Source organism: Impatiens glandulifera, chromosome 1 (assembly GCF_907164915.1).
Source record: "Impatiens glandulifera chromosome 1, dImpGla2.1, whole genome shotgun sequence".
Classification (NCBI taxonomy): domain Eukaryota; kingdom Viridiplantae; phylum Streptophyta; class Magnoliopsida; order Ericales; family Balsaminaceae; genus Impatiens; species Impatiens glandulifera.
The window spans coordinates 72735007-72753581 of record NC_061862.1 but is presented as its reverse complement, the minus strand read 5'-3'; positions in this window follow the sequence as shown (position 1 = coordinate 72753581).

Sequence of the window (18575 nt, the reverse complement as noted above, 5' to 3'; positions counted from 1 at the left end):
CAACACACTGTCATTCTCTCGTTAGAATGGGTTTTACAGGTGTTGTTTCACTCCAACATTCTATTCTCATGGGATTCTACATACCTTTTTCGCTGGTTTTCTTTAATTCAACACACTGCCATCCCGTCGTTGGATGGATTTCGAGACTCGCGAATAACTTCGGAGTTCATTCAGTTGTTGTTTCACCCCAGCATCCTATTCCCATGGGATTCTACCTCTTCGTTGATTTATCCGTCAACACACTGTCATCCTTTAACTTGATGGAGCTCACGAGTTTTTGAAGTTTGAAGAATACAACATCAACATTTCATCATCTCGTCTTCAACCGCAAGTTGATCAAGCGTTTTCCATCTTGAGTTTGAGGAGGGATGTTAGAATATAAGATAATATATAATGTAAGATATTATCACAATATTATAAATTGTGATAATATCATTAGTATATTATATTATATCAATATTATATTATATTATATTATTAGTTTCCTTATAAGCTCAATGTAATGTCTATATAATAGACTTAACTTATGTAATTCAATATATAACATTCAATACAATCTTCTTTTCTATATTGTCTTTAGTTGAATCTCTTACTTTCTTAACCTGTTCATTCACAGCATCTTCAGCGTTGTCTTCTACTTTCTCACCCTGTTCAGTTGTGAAGTTTTCCTTAGTGTCAAACATGTTGCCAGAAGATCCCTTAGCATTTTGTATCCTCTTCTTCTGACAATGTTTGCAAGGTCCTGTCTCCCGTGATCTTAAACAAGCTTTTGACAATATTTCTTTCTTCTAATTTGAAATTCATGACTACATCTATTTTCTTTAACTTATAATATTTCTAAAAGATAATCTTTTATTTCCTTTTTAAGTATATTTCTTAATTAGGGGATTCTCGTGACATCTTCTATTTTGGGAAGCCGTCTTATGAGTGTAGCTCATGTGGTGCTATGATGTGGTTTGAGGAGAGGTCACCTAAGAACGTAAATCGTTGTTCTCCTCGGTTTGGCCTTTGTTGCATTGGTGGTAAGGTGGTATTGCCGTTATTGAGAAAACCTCCTATCCTGCTAGAGCAGTTATATAACTATGATGGAGATGACAAGTCCAAAAATTTCCGCGAAAATGTTAGGAGTTACAATTCAATGTTTGCTTTTACGTTGGAAAGATAGATGCTGGAACAGGGGGTGGTGCTGGTCCTTTTGTGTTCAAAATTAGTGGACAAAATCATCATAGAATGGGTTCTTTGTTGCCCCTGTTGGTGAATCACCGAGGTTTGCTCAGTTATACATATACGATACTCAAAATGAAGTTCAGAATAGTGCTAATGTTATGGGTCACCGTAATCCTGGTTCGGTCGTTAAGCTGGATATTGTTCGCCTTCTTTTAGATATGTTAGATGAAAACAATGTTTGGGTAAAGAACTTTAGAATGGCACGAGAAAGGTTTGAGAGTTCGGGATCAACTGAGTTCCGTCTACGACTTAGTAATCGGTCAAGGGATGGTCGTCAATATAACGAACCATTGTCTTCAGAGGTTGGAGGGTTGCTTGACATGGACGAAGGTCCATAATCTAATTCATGTGATATTATAGTCGAGCTCGTAGGGCCACTGGTTGGAGTCGTATAAGCGATATGCATCCAAGTTATATGGCCATGCAATACCCTTTAATTTTTCCGTATGGTGAGGATGGATATCGGTCTGACATACCCTACATAAATAATTAGAGTTCTACTTCAACTCCTTATAAATGATTTACTCCAAGAGACTATTATGCATTTAGATTGCAACAAAGAAAGGCAGAGTCATCTTTATTCTTGTGTAGTGGTCTATTGTTGCATCAATATATTGTTGATGTCTATACATGTTTGGAGGAGGCACGGTTGAGATGGGTTAGGCTCAATCAGAAAAAACTCCGTGCAGAGGTGTATAGTGGCCTTGTAGATGTTGTGGCACATGGTGACAATAATGCACAATATGTTGACAAGAGAGTTATTTTGCCATTCTCTCATACAGGAAGTCCAAGGTATATGGCGCAGAATTATCAAGATGCTATGGCGATTTGTAGAGCAGTGGGTTATCTAGACGTTTTTTTTGACATTCACGTGTGATTCTAAGCGGCCTGAGATTTCTCACATGCTTGAGCACTACCCTGGTCAGACCATGTATGATATACCAGATATTGTTAATCGTGTGTTCAGAGCGCATTGATAGGTGATATTAAAAAAGAAAAGTATTTTGGAGATGTAGTTTCAGGTACATGTCTGTATTAATTGTGTTATCTTACTTATTTAAAGTTTATCTATTTAATATGTATACTTACTTCAATAATTTATTTATGTTCAGTTTATATTCAATTGAGTTCCAAAAGAGAGGACTGCCACATGCATATATCTTGATTTTTTTGAGAGGACTGACACATGCACATATCTTGATTTTTTTGCACCTTGAAGACAAATGTCCAACTGTGTCACAAATTGACAGTATTATCACAGCTAAAATACCGTGTCTTGAGAAAGATAATGAAGGATATAGAGCCGTTGATGAATATATGATGCACGGTCCTTGTGGGCTGGCTAGACCTGTATCTCCATGCATGGTAAATAAAAAGTGTTCAAAATATTACCCTAGACCGTTTTGTGGACGAACTGAGATTGATCATGAAGGTTTCCCATTATACAAACGATTGATCATGAAGGTTTCCCATTATACAAACGAATAGATAATGGAAGGGTTGTTGTAAAAAACAACATAAAACTTGAAAATCGATATGTCGTACCATACAATAGAAATCTATTAGTTAGGCATCAGGCCCACATTAATGTTGAATGGTGCAATTGCTCAAGATCAATAAAGTATTTATTGAAATACATTAAAAGGGTTCGGATAGAGCACGAGCCTTAATATTTAGTAACAATCAGAATGAGGAACCAAATATTGGTAGTCTCAATAACGAGTCTAATGAGATTAAAGCATATCTCGATTGTCATTACGTCTCTGCGAGTGAAGTTTGCCGATACCATTTTTTATTTTATTTTTAACCGTTTTAAATTTATGAACGGGTCAACCCACAATCCGACTTAAGTATTCATTACTCTCACATATATATTCAAATTAAATATAGTTCTCGACCTGACAATTCGAACACTGAAATTAAACATCATATTTTATATATTATATATATATAAATGCTCGAAAAAATGTCCATTGCAAAACAGGAAGAATAGACGTTGTGATTTGTGACCAAAGAAAATTAATACTTTTTTTTATCATTTCATTGTAGATTTCATTGTAGATATAAAAAATATGAACCTTTCACATTTGGGAGTTGGGGCTCTTTTGATTCGAGTCTCTTTTTTTATCAATTTTTTATTATAAATTATATCTCTATCACGACATTATTATTTTATATATTAAATCATTAATTCTATTAATTAAAATATTATTATTAAATTTAAATTTTAAATAAAATGTATTTTAATAATTAAACTAATTAAAAACTCAAATAATTTGTTTATCGGATAAAACTTAAAAAAAAAAAATCAAACAAGTTCTTAAACAAACAAGCTCTAAATAAAAAAACATAAAAATGAGGTGAAAATCAATTATTTTATTATATTATGAGTTTTCTTTAAAATTTATTTTTTCTATCAGTGTTTAGAGTAAAAATTTGTGTGGTTGTGAGTTTCTTTTTATGATCATTGTGTTAGTGTTTTGTAATGATAGCACCTTTTTTTTCTTATAATGACATTAGTATTATTTATGATAAATCTGGTCATATAATTTGTTTCAGAATTTTGTTGCTATTTTTGCAACTAAATGAATAATCAAATGAGTTTTTCTTAAAAAAAATTGTTATAATAAATTATTACGATGAAATCTATTTTTCATTCCTTGATTCCCAAAGATCCAATGTTTATTTTTATATATTTATTTTATGGTAATGAAAAATTGAATGTTAGATGGCCTGCAATTACGCTCATTTAATTTTGTTTGTTTCTTGTTGTTGGATTGTGTCATGATTCCTAACGCGATGCCATCAATAACAATGGCACTATTATCTGTCTCGCCATTCATGATGCTAATGACGTGTTTGGATCACCTTGACATGACTCATTTGTCCTTTTTTTCTCCTTTTTTATTTTTATTTTATAATTGGTTTGTGCATGGTTTAGGCTTTGTTTGAATTGAGGTTATTTAAAAAATCTAAAAAGAGAAAAAAAATAATGATTGTTGATAATTTTAAAGAAATAATAATTATTTTTGATAAAATACTTAAATTGCATTGATATATATAAATAAAATAAAAAATAATAATTTAAAATAAAATGTATTTGAGTATTTTGATTAATGATTTGAGTGACGTGATGGATAATAGTGGAGTGAAATGTTGAGAAAAATTAAAATAAAAAAAAAAGAGAAAGTTAATTATGAAAGAAATAATTTAATTAACTTAAAAGAATACAAACATTTTTTTATAATATAGTTTGGAACATAATTTTGATGATGTGGTATGAATAAGACTAAGCTGTCTATTTGTTTTGTGCAGACACAAATCTAAAAGACTTTGCTACTTCAGACGCGATCTGAAGTAGGCAGTCATAGACGTTTTACGTAGTTAGACGAGAAAGTCTAACTCCTTTAGACGCGGTCTAAAGAGTAACGTAGTTAGACGACGTCTAACTCCCTTAGACGTGGTCTAAAGAGTAATATAGTTAGACAAGGAAGTCTAACTCCTTTAGACGCGGTCTAAAGGGTAACGTAGTTAGACGAGGAAGTCTAACTCCTTTAGACGCGGTCTTAAGGGTAACGTAGTTAGACGTGGAAGTCTAACTCCTTTAGAAGTGGTCTAAATGGAAACGTAGTTAGACGAGGTCGTCTAACTCCCTTAGGCGCGGTCTAAAGGGTAACGTAGTTAGATGAGGAAGTCTAAGTCCTTTATACGTGGTGTAAAGGGTAACGTTATTTAGACGAGGAAGTCTAACTCCTTTAGACGCGGTCTAAAGGGTAACATAGTTAGACTAGGAAGTCTAAGTCCTTTAGACGCGGTCTAAAGGGTAACGTAGTTAGATGCGGTCTAAAGGGTAACGTAGTTAGACGCAGTCTAAAGGGTAACGTAGTTAGACGAGAAGTCTAACTTCTTTAGACGCGGTCTAAAGGGAAACGTAGTTAGACGAGGTCGTATAACTCCCTTAGGCGCGGTCTAAAGAGTAATGTAGTTAGACAAGAAAGTCTAACTCCTTTAGATGCGGTCTAAAGGGTAACATAGTTATACGACTTTTAACTCCTTTAGACGCGGTCAGATGTTCTTTCTATCGAGCAAGCAAAGTGTGGGTTTTTCAGTCCAACTTAGCTGGATCTTGGAGTATCTGGGTGTTTCTATGTGTGAGGATACAGATGTTAACCCCTGTCGAATTTTTACAGACGTTTCTGTGAAGAGACTTTTTGGCAAGTAGGAAAATTGCTAAGGAATTTAGACCTGAATCCTTTGTTCCTCAGAAGAGTGGTCAGTCGATCACTCATTTCAAGCGTATGACATCCTATGACAAAAAAACTTCTTCTAAGAAGGCTAGGTATTCTTCTATGGAGTCCGCCGCGAGCTCCAACAGCCTAAAGAGAGCTCCTATCAGGGATTCCGGAGAAGTTGACTCCGCTCCTAAAATGGAAAGACAAGAGAGAACCCCCATCACTACTATTCCTCTGTCATCCCTCTCTCCGACTCATTTAGAAAACGTATCGAGCAGTCCAAAGAAGAAGCGTTCTAGGGCATCTGATCCTAATATTGATAAGATGGAAGTCAACAAGAATCAAAGGAAGGCGTCCAAAGATGTTTATACGTCATCTAAGGTAACTTCTTCTATTCCTATGGTCGTAGTGCCCAATATTGAAGTTCCAGTGGTGGAACAATCTGAAAGACCAACTGTTGAGCCACCCAGTCAGGACAAGGAACCAGAGTAATCAATACAGGTAAACATGCATGCCAATCTTATTTACTCTGTTCCAACACGCTCGCTTTTTGTATCCTCTGCCCCTCCTTCATTTGAGGAATCTTCTCCTGGAGATGCAAGTTTTCGCACAACCATTATAGATGTTTTGTGCACAATGCAACAGAACTTAATAGATATGTCGTCAAGACTGAAAAATCTTGAAAGGGGATCTGCAGCGAACAAAGAAGTCGTTACTACCATAGCTGCTGCTAAAAAAGACATAGACAAAAACTCTGATGCAAAATACATATGAAGTAAATCTTCTTCACACTCAGTACAAGAAGCTGGAAAAGAATTTGCACAAACAACATTTTGATAATCATGCTGAATTGAAGAACTTGAATCTAGAGCTTCACTACGAGACAAGGTCCTTGATTGAATTTGTACCTCTTCAAGTAATGGAGGTTGCCAATTCACTAAGAAGTGAAGAAGTCGAACGTCTAAAACAAGTAGAGACTGTTGCAAGGCGTTTCCAGGATGAAGAAGATGTTGAAGCTGCTGCAAAAGAAAGAGCTCTTGTTGTTGTCGACCCTGATAATGTTAAAAAGGGGGAAGGAAGCAATAGAGGGGGGTTAAGCACCGCTCGTGGCACACGATCCAACAAAGAAACCCTCTCAAGGTGGCCGAGGCAGTTGTCAATCTAATAGAGGTGGTCACGGTCGTGGAGGAGATAGAGGCGATGGTAGTGGTGGTCGAGCAGTTGGTCGACTACATAACCTCGGGGAATCGATTCTTCAAAATTAAGATCCAAGAGTTAAAAGGGAAGAATCTTAAATCTATTATCTTGTGTTATGCACCCTTAACTATGTTTAAATACTTTGGTTAAATTACTGTGTTCATATTTTTTTTTTATTTGTGTTTTTAACTTGATTGTTGTTGCGTAGTTTTAACATCATCAAAAAAGGGGAAATTATTGGGAAAAATTAAAACAAAGAAAAGAGAAAGTTAATTAAGAAATAAATAATTTAATTAACTTAAAAAAATTCTAACGATTTTTTTATAATATGGGTTGGAACATAATTTTGATGATGTGGTTTGAATAAGACTAACCTGTCTATTTGTTTTGTGCAGGCACAAATCTAAAAGGCTTTGCTACTTCAGACGCGGTCTGAAGTAGACAATCATAGATGTCTTACGTAGTTAGACGAGAAAGTTTAACTCCTTTAGACGCGGTCTAAAGGGTAACGTAGTTAGACGAGGAAGTCTAACTCCTTTAGACGCGGTCTAAAGGGATACATAATTAGACGAGGAAGTCTAACTCCTTTAGACACAATCTAAAGGGATACGTAGTTAGACGAGGAAGTCTAAATCCTTTAGACGCGGTCTAAAGGGTAACGTAGTTAGACGACATCTAACTCCTTTAGACGCAGTCTAAAGAAGAACGTCTGATGTTTTACTTTAGCAGCCGTCTGAAGAAAGCATCCGTCTAACCACGTTCACTCAGCTGTCTGTTGTTCCTACCTCCGACAGTCTTTAAAGCCATATGATTCTATCAAATGAATGAATGCAACGTTCGCGGATATCTCTCAATTGCATTCCCAATACAAGACTAGATTAGAGGATATTCGGCGCACTACCTGTTCGGTACAGCCACAATCTAAATACTCAGAGTCTGTTGTACTCTCGTACTATAGGCGACTGTCCAACGGACACATGCCATGTGTCCATAAAGAATATTCGACTGTTGTTGCACTTCAACCATAAATAGAAGCCCAATGACAACGGTCGAACTGCTCCACACATTCGCTTCAAGAAAGTCTCTTAAGCAAAGTAAAAAATCTCTTATTGTTTAGCTGTGATCATATTGTAATTGTATATTGTCTTTTCTGTGAGAAACCTAGTGTTTTTAGTTGAACAGAGAGTGTTCTGTTCAATAGAGAGTTAGCTAGTTCAGTGAGTTGTATCTGAATTAAAGTCCTAGTAGATATCCTTTCGGTTGTGGAAGAAGAGGTGACGTAAGAGTTTTATCTCCAAACATCCATAGAACTCCCTTTATTCCTTACTTTTTATCATTTGCATTCATTTGACTAAAACTTCAAATCCAACAAATAGTTTCGCACTTGAATTTATTTCAAGAGTTTGTGAAGATTTGCGAAGAATAGAAACATATGTTAATCCCTCATATGATTATTATCGAATCGTTTATCGTAATTTGTTCACAATAGTCAGACCCCAATCTTTATTGTTAACACCGATCCCAACATGAAATGATGTTTAATTTTGTTTGAGTTATTTAAAAAATACAAACCGAACAAGAACTCAGAGCTAATTTGATTTTGATTTTTTTTAGAATTTTTATATAGTTTTTACAAACATTATTTGTGTTTTTTTTGTAAGATAAATTATTAAAATAATATTTTATATTTAAAATTTATTTTTTTAAAATTTAAATTTAAAAAGTTTTGTTATTGTAATTTATAAATTAAGTGTTTTAATAGTTATAATAAATTGATATGATAAAAGTATTATTTTAGAAAAACTTAAAACAAAAAGATTTATCATAAATATTTTAACAAATAATATTAATATTTTAATTATATGTATATAAATATTAGAATGTTACATTACACTCTCTCCAAAATGATACTCATCATTATAGGTATTTTCTTTATGAGAAAAATGATTAGGGGAGGGAATTTCGTGAGAGAATTTGGTGAGGGAATTATTTGACATAATCTTATTCGCTGAAAAAATCAAATAATTTTTCTCTTTTCACTCTTTCCTCCCACTTTTACATTTTCCAAGTGATGCCAAGTCATTCCCTCACCAAATTCCCCTTCTCTATCACTCCTCTTTCTTTATATATATATATATATATATATATATATATATATATATATATATATATATATATATATATATATATATATATATATATATATATATATATATATATATATATATCTTTATTAATTCATTATTTTTCTTTCCCTCGTCATATCATATCATATCATATCATATCATATCATTTTTCTTTCCCTCGTCATATCGTATCATATCATATCATATCATATCATATATATATATATATAATATATATATATTTTTTCATCAATTCTTAACAAAGTTTCCTTATTAATTATTAAAGTTTCCTTATTAATTATTCTATGTGGAATATGATATTATATTAATTATAAAAAAATTATTAGTTAGTGAGATTGTTGATCATTTTATCATAAAATTTATTTATAAAAAAAAAATTTGATTTTTTTATTACTTTAATTCCTAATTTTTTTATCATATTTATATTTATATTTATATATATATATAAATATATCTATATTAGGAGAGAGAAAATAATTAAGAAATAATAAGAAAAAAGAATTTATCTAATTTGTAGATAATTGTGAATAGAGCGTGTTGTACACTTCCAACATTTTAAATTAAACGTTATTAGATATTAGATATACATAGATTAGTTAATCTTTATAAATAGTGACAAGTAACTATATCAAAATTATATGATTGCCTATCTAATTTTTAACATCATTTAATTAATTCTAAATTAATTATAATTTAAAATAAATAAGTAATTTGAATAGTTATAAATAGCTAATCAGTGATATTAATTTATTAAATTAAAAATATTTATAGTATTTAATTTAACCAAAAAAATCGAATTAGTAAGAAAAACAGCTTTGAATTTAAAAAGACTGTAATTATATATATGATTGATCACTACACTACCTAAACTTCTTCTTTGTGTAATTGGGGGTCAAACTTATTTAAATTGAAATTAATCCAAAGCTAAATACTTGGAATTCGGTTAGGGTTTGGCAAGATAGAATGGTCCATATGTACTTCTCTTTAATTAGGCCATTTAATTTGGGCATGCATGAGCATTTAAATTTTTAGAGTAGATCCACCTACCCATTTTTAACTCCCTTTCATTAGTTAGCTAACTAGATTCCTGTTTGATTTTGAAATATGTTATAAGTTAACGATTATTAGATCCATATATTCCGGTCACAAAACAGTAAATTTAGTATATAATAATATAAAAAATCGTGAAAAAAATATTACGGTAAAAATGTGATAGCATTTTTAATTTTATTTTTAACCGTTTTAAGTTTATAGGTAGGTCAACCCAAAATCCGACTCAAATATTCATTACTCTCACATTGCAGGACGATCTCTAAAACAATTGATACAATTTGATTCCTCAACTCAATTAGTTTGACCTTTAGAGTCCACTTCTTCCTCATACTACGAATGAAAGGAAAAATGTAAAGACTACCATTAAAGTAGTTCATACGAGACTTACTATATACATATGAATTATGTCCCCTATCTCTATAAATATGACGGAATTCTTCCATTATTGCTCACTAATAATAGTGAAATCTATTGCACAGAGTTAAAAGATAATTATAAGTGATTAAAAACTATTGATGAACCACCTCGTTCATCAAATTTAGTGTTAAATTTAAAATATAAAGTGTTATTAGCCTAGTTGGTTAAAATATTGTACTTGTTTTTGTTATGTTGCAAGTTCGAACCATATATATTGTATTTTTTAATTTTATTTTTAACCGTTTTAAGTGTATCGACGGTCAACCCACAATCCGACTCAAGTATCCATTTACTCTTGCATATATATTCAAATTAACCACAGTTCTCAACCCGACCATCCGAAAACTTTAAAAATTAAGCATCATTATATATATATATATTACTAGAAAATTATTATTCGCTCTTATATATTAAAGCTCCAACAAACTAAATTAGCTAGCTGAAATTCTCTTGATAAGTGATGACGAAGTATAAACAGTCCTTTTCTTTTGATGTACAAAGGTTTTTCTAACTTTTTCTTTCACTGTTTATTTAATTTGTTTGGTTGGTAGGTGGGGTGATGGTTAGAAGTTATATATGTCATTGTATTCTATTAATTTATTTTTCATTTCTATTCTAGCTCTATGTAAATTTGAATAAGATCACATGTTATATAAAATGAATTAATTAGTTAAGAAATTAGAAGTGGTCTACTAGCTACCATACCAATAAGAATTCAAAAGATTAACGATAATTTCAGTTATTTTTGATACTTCATCACGGTTATGTTAAAAAAAATTGATCTCAACATATTTGTTCCAATATTTATTAAAATGTTAGTTTGACCTTACAATATAAATTGAACTTGGAATCTTTGATTTATTAGAGACCATAAACAAATTGAGAAGCATTTTTGTACAAGTGAGAACGAAAAATAGGAACATATTTTTATAATTATCTGAATCAAACAGAGCTTAACGAAAGGGATACGAGTCTACCTTACTTACTGTTGATGAGTATCCATCCTCCTCCTATAAATAGGTTAGGGGGTTGGGCATTCTTGAGAAACACAAAAAAAATGTTACAAGGGAGAAAGATAAAGAGTTAGGCTCTTTTAATGTTTCTTGCTCAAATGAGTATTCCATGAACCATCAATTGTAGAGATATATATTTGCTTGTGCTTATGAGATGCTCATTTGAGTAAGTAATGTTAGATTTTGAGCCTATGAATCAACTTTCAAATGGCTACCTAATTTTACTCAACACCAGGTCATCTATCTCCCTCATGTTATCTATATATCTTAGGAAATGGATTTGTAAATACAATTATAATATGTTAAAATCTTTTAACCGGAACCTTAAGTCTACAATTTTAATACTATATGTCGATAAATTAAGATAAACGGTAATTACAGAAACATATATGAATTTTTAATAAAGAACCATTCATAATTAAGTCTTTCTTCGTTGTTCTCCGGAGATTTTCTTGATTTTGATATCTCAATTCTAGACCTGGATCGATAATGAATGATGTGAGTAAGGTTTAAGTCTTCCAACCCTTAAATGTTCTTGAGATAGAACCTATATGGATTGAGACCTAACCCAAATATACATATTTACTATTTAGCGAATCAATCAATGAAATAATAAGTGGTATTATGCCTCTACACAAATATATCAAATATTTATTTTAAATGTCTAAATAAGCTCGTAACTTTTATATTTTAATATATTACATAATATTTATATGATAAAAACTAATAAACAATTATTAAATAATATATGTATTTAAATGTTGAAAATAATTTAACATAATATAATTTTTAACATTTAATTATAATATATATATATATATACGAAATTAAAAAAATAGAATTATTTGAATTCATTAGATATACAAATAATTTCAAATTAATTAAGACCATAATTTCAATTGCACTCGAATTAATTAATTAATATAGCAGACATTCTAAGTTAAGGCAAGTCGGCAGGGATCATTAATTTAACCGTCCATGTGCTGTTTGTAAGTTGATAATAAATTACTAAAATCATTTTATTTTTAGTAAAGAAACAGAAAAAACTAACCAGTAAAATGAAGAAAGTGGAATTGAGGATGCACTAATGTTTTAAATAAAAAATAATAAAATAACTGTAAAATGTTATGTGAGTATTATAACAAATTCGTCATGGACTCATGGTCAGTTTTTGTGTTTAGAATTTATTTTTATTTTTTTATAATGAAGATGCATGGTATGGTATTTGTGTTCTAAGATCCTCTCTATATAATGTATTTATTTAATATTCATTTTTATATGAGTTTTAGGTTGATTTTTTTTAAATAATATAATATATACTCCACTAAGTTAGTTGACATGAATGGTTGGTAAGGATCAAATCTTACAGATTCAATTCTTATTTATAATTTTCATATCTTAAATAAAAGTAAAATATATATATATATATATATATATATATATATATATATATATATATATATAAACAAAACAATCAATTACATACTCACCTACTTTTTTTTCAAATTATATATATTATATAAATATTATATATATATATATATAAATTTAATATATATAAATATAAAATTAATAATAATATATAAAAATTATGTATATTATATAAATTAATTTTAAACTTTGTTTAGATCTAAATATAGATGTATATATTAAAATAAATAATATATATAAAAGATTTAATAATTATATAAATATTAAAATTAATGATAAATATATATATATAATATTATATTATATAAATATTATATATATAAGAGATTTAATAATTATATAAATATTAATAATGAAAGATAATATATAAAATAATATTTTAAGTTTAATCTATTATGTTTAACTAAAAAGTTGACAGAAGGTCATTAGTGACATTTTTAAATTGTGTCATGCAAATTATTCTGTAACCAAAATTATGGGTGGCAATTCATGTAGGATTCAGGTTCATTTTTAAATTGTGTCATGCAAATTATTCTGTAACCAAAATTATGGGTGACAATTCATGTAGGATTCAGGTTCGGTAGGTTGAACAATACTAACTAACATACACATAACCTTATCTTGAGTGTTTATTTGTAATTGTAACATAAACATGACATGAATGTGATTTGTTTATTTGTAATTGTCCTATTGTCCCGATTGATCTGACTCAACTCGAAATTAAAATCACATCATTATTTCATATAAAAATAACATTAACATAAGATAATAATAAAGTTAAATTACAATTTTGTTTAAGATTTGAGAAATGAGAGTAAAGAAGTAACGAGATAACAAACCAATTAAGAAAACTTCAAATTTTGAGATGGCTGTTAAAAGTTTGAGGAGAAAGGAAGAAGAAGTCCTAAGATGAAACACAAGAAAAACTTCTAAGTATAATTGAGTGGGTGAGTAATAAATTATAAATACAAACGGATTGAAGAGTCTAATTTAGGTTATTTTGAATAGATGTAATTTTGATAGGTTTATTAATCGTGTTAAATGTGACTATCCGAAGCTAAAATAAATTACTCAAACCAGATTTTTTGTTGGTTTTCTATCCTGCACGTGTTGGGTCAAAATTTGCTAGCTTGACCAAACTGGTAACACAAATAAACTCCATAGTAAATAGTAGTCCACTAGTTTATTAATTTATTAAAGGTATGGGAAGACATGATTTTCGAAAATAATATCATGAAATTAAAATAGTTGTAATCGAATAAACAACTATTTATCTGTAGACATTTAAAATTTTAGTTGAATTAAAATAATATAATATAAAATATTTATTGTAACTACATAATAAAAAAAATAAAATTATATATTAAGAGAGTGTTGACAAAACCAAACAAGTCCCAATGTCTATTTATTTTTCTTTTATGTTAGAAAGTGCTGGAAAGGCATTTATTATTTACCTCATATAATTCCCAAGACTATATATAATGACATATGGTTGAGGCAACTTAGATTCATTTTGCAAATTATGTTTAGGAGTTATAATAAATAACTAGCAAAATGTTAAGTTAACACATATATTAACTAAAAAATATGAAAAAAAAGAAAAATTAAAATTTTTGTTTATTTCGTATTAATAAATCTTCGTTCGTGTCGAAGTACTTAAATCTACCATTCAAATGGATTCTTTTATGTTATTTTTTGAGATTCTAATATCAATAAATATTATTATAGTTAGTCTAAGTCGTAAACGATAAAATAATAAGTGGGATGAATTTCGATAATTGGACAATATTTTTTACTACATTTTTTTAAGGTTGTAAGGATCGTAATTGGACACAACACAAGGAATCAGAAGTTCTAATTTCTCAAAATTTATGACTATAAATATCAAACAAAACTTTTATTCATAGTGTCGATTCAATCAAAACTTATCCAAATTAAATTACAGAGATCAATAAATACGATTGAAATCATCATCTGATAAGGATTTAGTGGTTCTACACATTCAAACAATAAAATTGTTGTTCGAAATTTCTCTATTTATATTTTTGCAGATAATTTCATTTTAAATGGAATAGATGAAAAAGTAATAGAGAATGAAAAGTATAGTATCAAAAGAGTAAGAGTTTGTTAACATTCTCAATAAACATCTTATTATTTCAATTTTAAATCACCAAAATATAGAATAGTGACAAGAAAAATAAATAAATTTATTACCAAATATAAAGACAAATACATATATATAAATATCAAAATAAAGTAGATATTGAACAATCAGCAATATAACATTAAAGTTAAAATATGTCAAAAAAAAATAATAAAGTTAATAATAATAATAAAAATAAAGTATTCATTGTTTATGAATTTACTTGTACCACCTAAAAATTTGTCTAAAATTTTGTAAAATGAAACTCATTTTTTTTTTTGTTGGTGTCGAAATGCTTATAATCCAATTTCCATAATACTTGCATTAGTTATAAATTATGACTGAAATAGAACTAAAATGATCTCTATTATTGCATTGCATTGACATGATTTTTTTTATACTCACACTCTATTGAATGGTTGTAATTTGATTTTTTATTTAGTTCTTTTATTTTTAATATACAACTTTTTTGACACTTTTATGTTTTTGTATATTATACAAGATTAATCTTAAATTCGATATTATTGTCATGGAGCAGAGCCTTATATTGGTCCATACATGTATAATAATTATATTAATTTTTTTAGTGTTCTTATTGTATATAATTGTTTAAATAACACTATATAATTAATTGCAAGATATTATTAAAATGTTCATTCATTATATGTCAGCGTTTATGTATTCAAGGAAGTTTTCTTTTTATCCTATTTAAATTTATATTATCATATTTCTATTTTAAATACAGGCTTTGTTTTTATGCATTATAGGTTTATTTTTAGATAGGTTTATTTTTAGATGCATGATATAATTTTTGTTATGCATTATTAATTTTAAAAATTATAAGAATTTAAATTTAAATAATCCATGTTTAGTTTGAAAATAAATAAAGTTATATACCACTTTAGTTTTAGTTTAACTTTGTAAATATTAAAATTATTAATAGAATTTGTATTAGATTTATTAAAATTTTATTTTTTTTCTATTTAATTATATATAATTTAAATTTTAAATACATCAAATTTATATCAAAACTATTACTTTATTTAATTTTATTTTTAAAATATAATTATTATTTTTTAAATAAGTTTATTTTCTCATTAATTTTAAATTTTACATTAAACATATTTTTATTAAATTTAAATTTGAATTTAGCTTATATAAAATACATCTTTTCTATTTAATCTAATACTATGAAGTATGAACTGTTTGTTGGTAAAGTATAAATTTTGGTATTTAACTTTTTTTTATACAATTGAAATTTGTATTTAACATAATTTTCATTAAATTTTATTTCGTTTTATACTTATATATTTTTTAGAATATACTTTTTAAATAATCTTATTATTTTTATAAATAATTTTAAATTTTGAATTAAACTTACTTTTACTATTAATTCAGAATTAAATTTTTATATTTTGCATTAAAACATATTTTCCATTAAACTTATAAAAGTATATTTTTTCAATTTAATCTAATATAATTTAAATTTGTATTTAACTTATTTTAATTAAATTTAAATTATCATTAAACCTATTTTAAACCTATTTTGCATTACATTTTATTTAGATTTATTTATATATTTCATATATTAAAAATAATATTTATTTTTTAATTAATCTTATAATGTTTATAAATAATTTAAAGTTTTAACTTAAATTTATTATTAATTCATAAATAAATTTTATATTTTATATTAAATTTATTTAATTAAATTTAAATTTTATTAAACTTATTAAAATTGAATTTTTTCTATAAATATAATATAATTTAAATTTAAAATATACATTAAACTTGTTTAAAAAATATATGAATTATATTTTATTTATTTTTTTACTTATATAAAAAATATTACTTATTTTTTAAATATTCTTTTATGTTTATCAATAATTTTAAAGTTTCAATTAAACTTATATTATAATTTTAATTAATAAACAAATTTTTATAGTTTTATTAAATTAAAATTTGGATTGAATTTATTAAAATTATTATTCTTTTCTATTTTAATTATGTTTAAATATTGAATTAAAATGATTTTTATTAATTTTTTTAAAACATATTTTTTATTAAATTTTATTTAATTTTTTACTTCTATATTTTTCTATTAAGAATATATTATATTTTTAAAATATTTATAAATAATTTAATTTTTTTAATTAAACTCATATTAATTATTATTTCATCAACACATTTTTATATTTTAAATTTATTTTCATTAAATTTAAATTTGCATTAAACTTATGAAAATTTCTTTTTTTTTCTATTTAATCTAATATAATTTAAATTTTAATTAAACTTACTTTAATTAAATTTATATTTGGATAAAACTTATTAAAAAAATATTTTGTATTAAATACTATTTAGAATTTTACTTTTATATATGTCTTATATTTAGAATATTATTTATTTTTTTTAAATATTCTTACTATTTTTATAAATAATTTTTAATTAAACTTATAAAAATTAAACTTATAAAATCATAAAAAAAAATTTATATTTTGCATTAAACTTATAAAATTATATTATTTCTATTTAATCTAATAATATCTATATTTTCCAATAAACTTATTTTTATTAAATTTAAATTTGTATTAAATCTATTAAAGTTTATTTAATTTTTTTACTTATTTATTTCTTATATTATAAACATTATTTATTTTTTAAATATTCTTATTATGTTTATAAATAATTTAAAATTAAACTTATATTTATATTAATTCATAAACAAACTTATATATTTTGCATATTTTTATTAAATTTAAATTTTGCATTAATATTAAATAACAAACTAATATTTAAGAAAAGAAATTAGAATTGGAATATCTTGGAGTTTTCAGCTTGATAATGAGAAATATTCAAGACAATTAACAGGAGATCTGTAGGAAATCTACAAGAACATTGTGTAAATAGAGGTAGGAGAAATTTTTCGCATTACAATAATAATGAAGGTCTGAGAATGCACATACCATGTACTAGGTGAAGCGATTTAAATAAATTTAAGAAGCAATGATTTAGTTGGATCGATACCAAGGTGAAGTGTGGTCCGGAATGTCCGGTTATGAACTACTCATGAAGATCAAGGTAGGTTTGTTGACTAAAATTTTGATTAAAAATTTAAACATAAAGAGAAAAGAAAATATATATATTTTTTTAATTTATAGAGTTCTTCCAAAGAGATTACAATTGTGATAATATCAACAAAGAATGTATTAGATCGATTGACAGGTAAAATTATTAATTAATTGTTTTTTCTATGAACTAATCAACCGTTACTTTTGATGGTAACTTCTACCAAGCCAATAATGATTCTCTAAATTTCTTATTTAAATCGGAGCTTAGTCATCATCTTCTACCTACTAGTACCCATGTCACATCTCATCTTTCTGTCTAAGATCTTTTGTCAATAAACTTTTCTAAAGTTATTTCTTGACATCCATGCCTTTGATTTTTAAGGATCAAAATTCCTTGAGGGGTTTTTGCACTGCTGATCAAAATAGACTGATAACTAGCACCAAACATTCCAGTTATTGGTTATATATCGAATGTTAATAGATTTTTTATACCACAATTGGATGGTAAACTCTCCATTTGAAGGCTTCTGCATTCGCTCACCTTATTTTCTATAAGGTAAAGTAGATCTAATTATAAATTGAAATATGTTTTGAAGTTTTTGATTTTGTTTGAATTTGATAAATTGTTTTAATACATTTCTCACGAT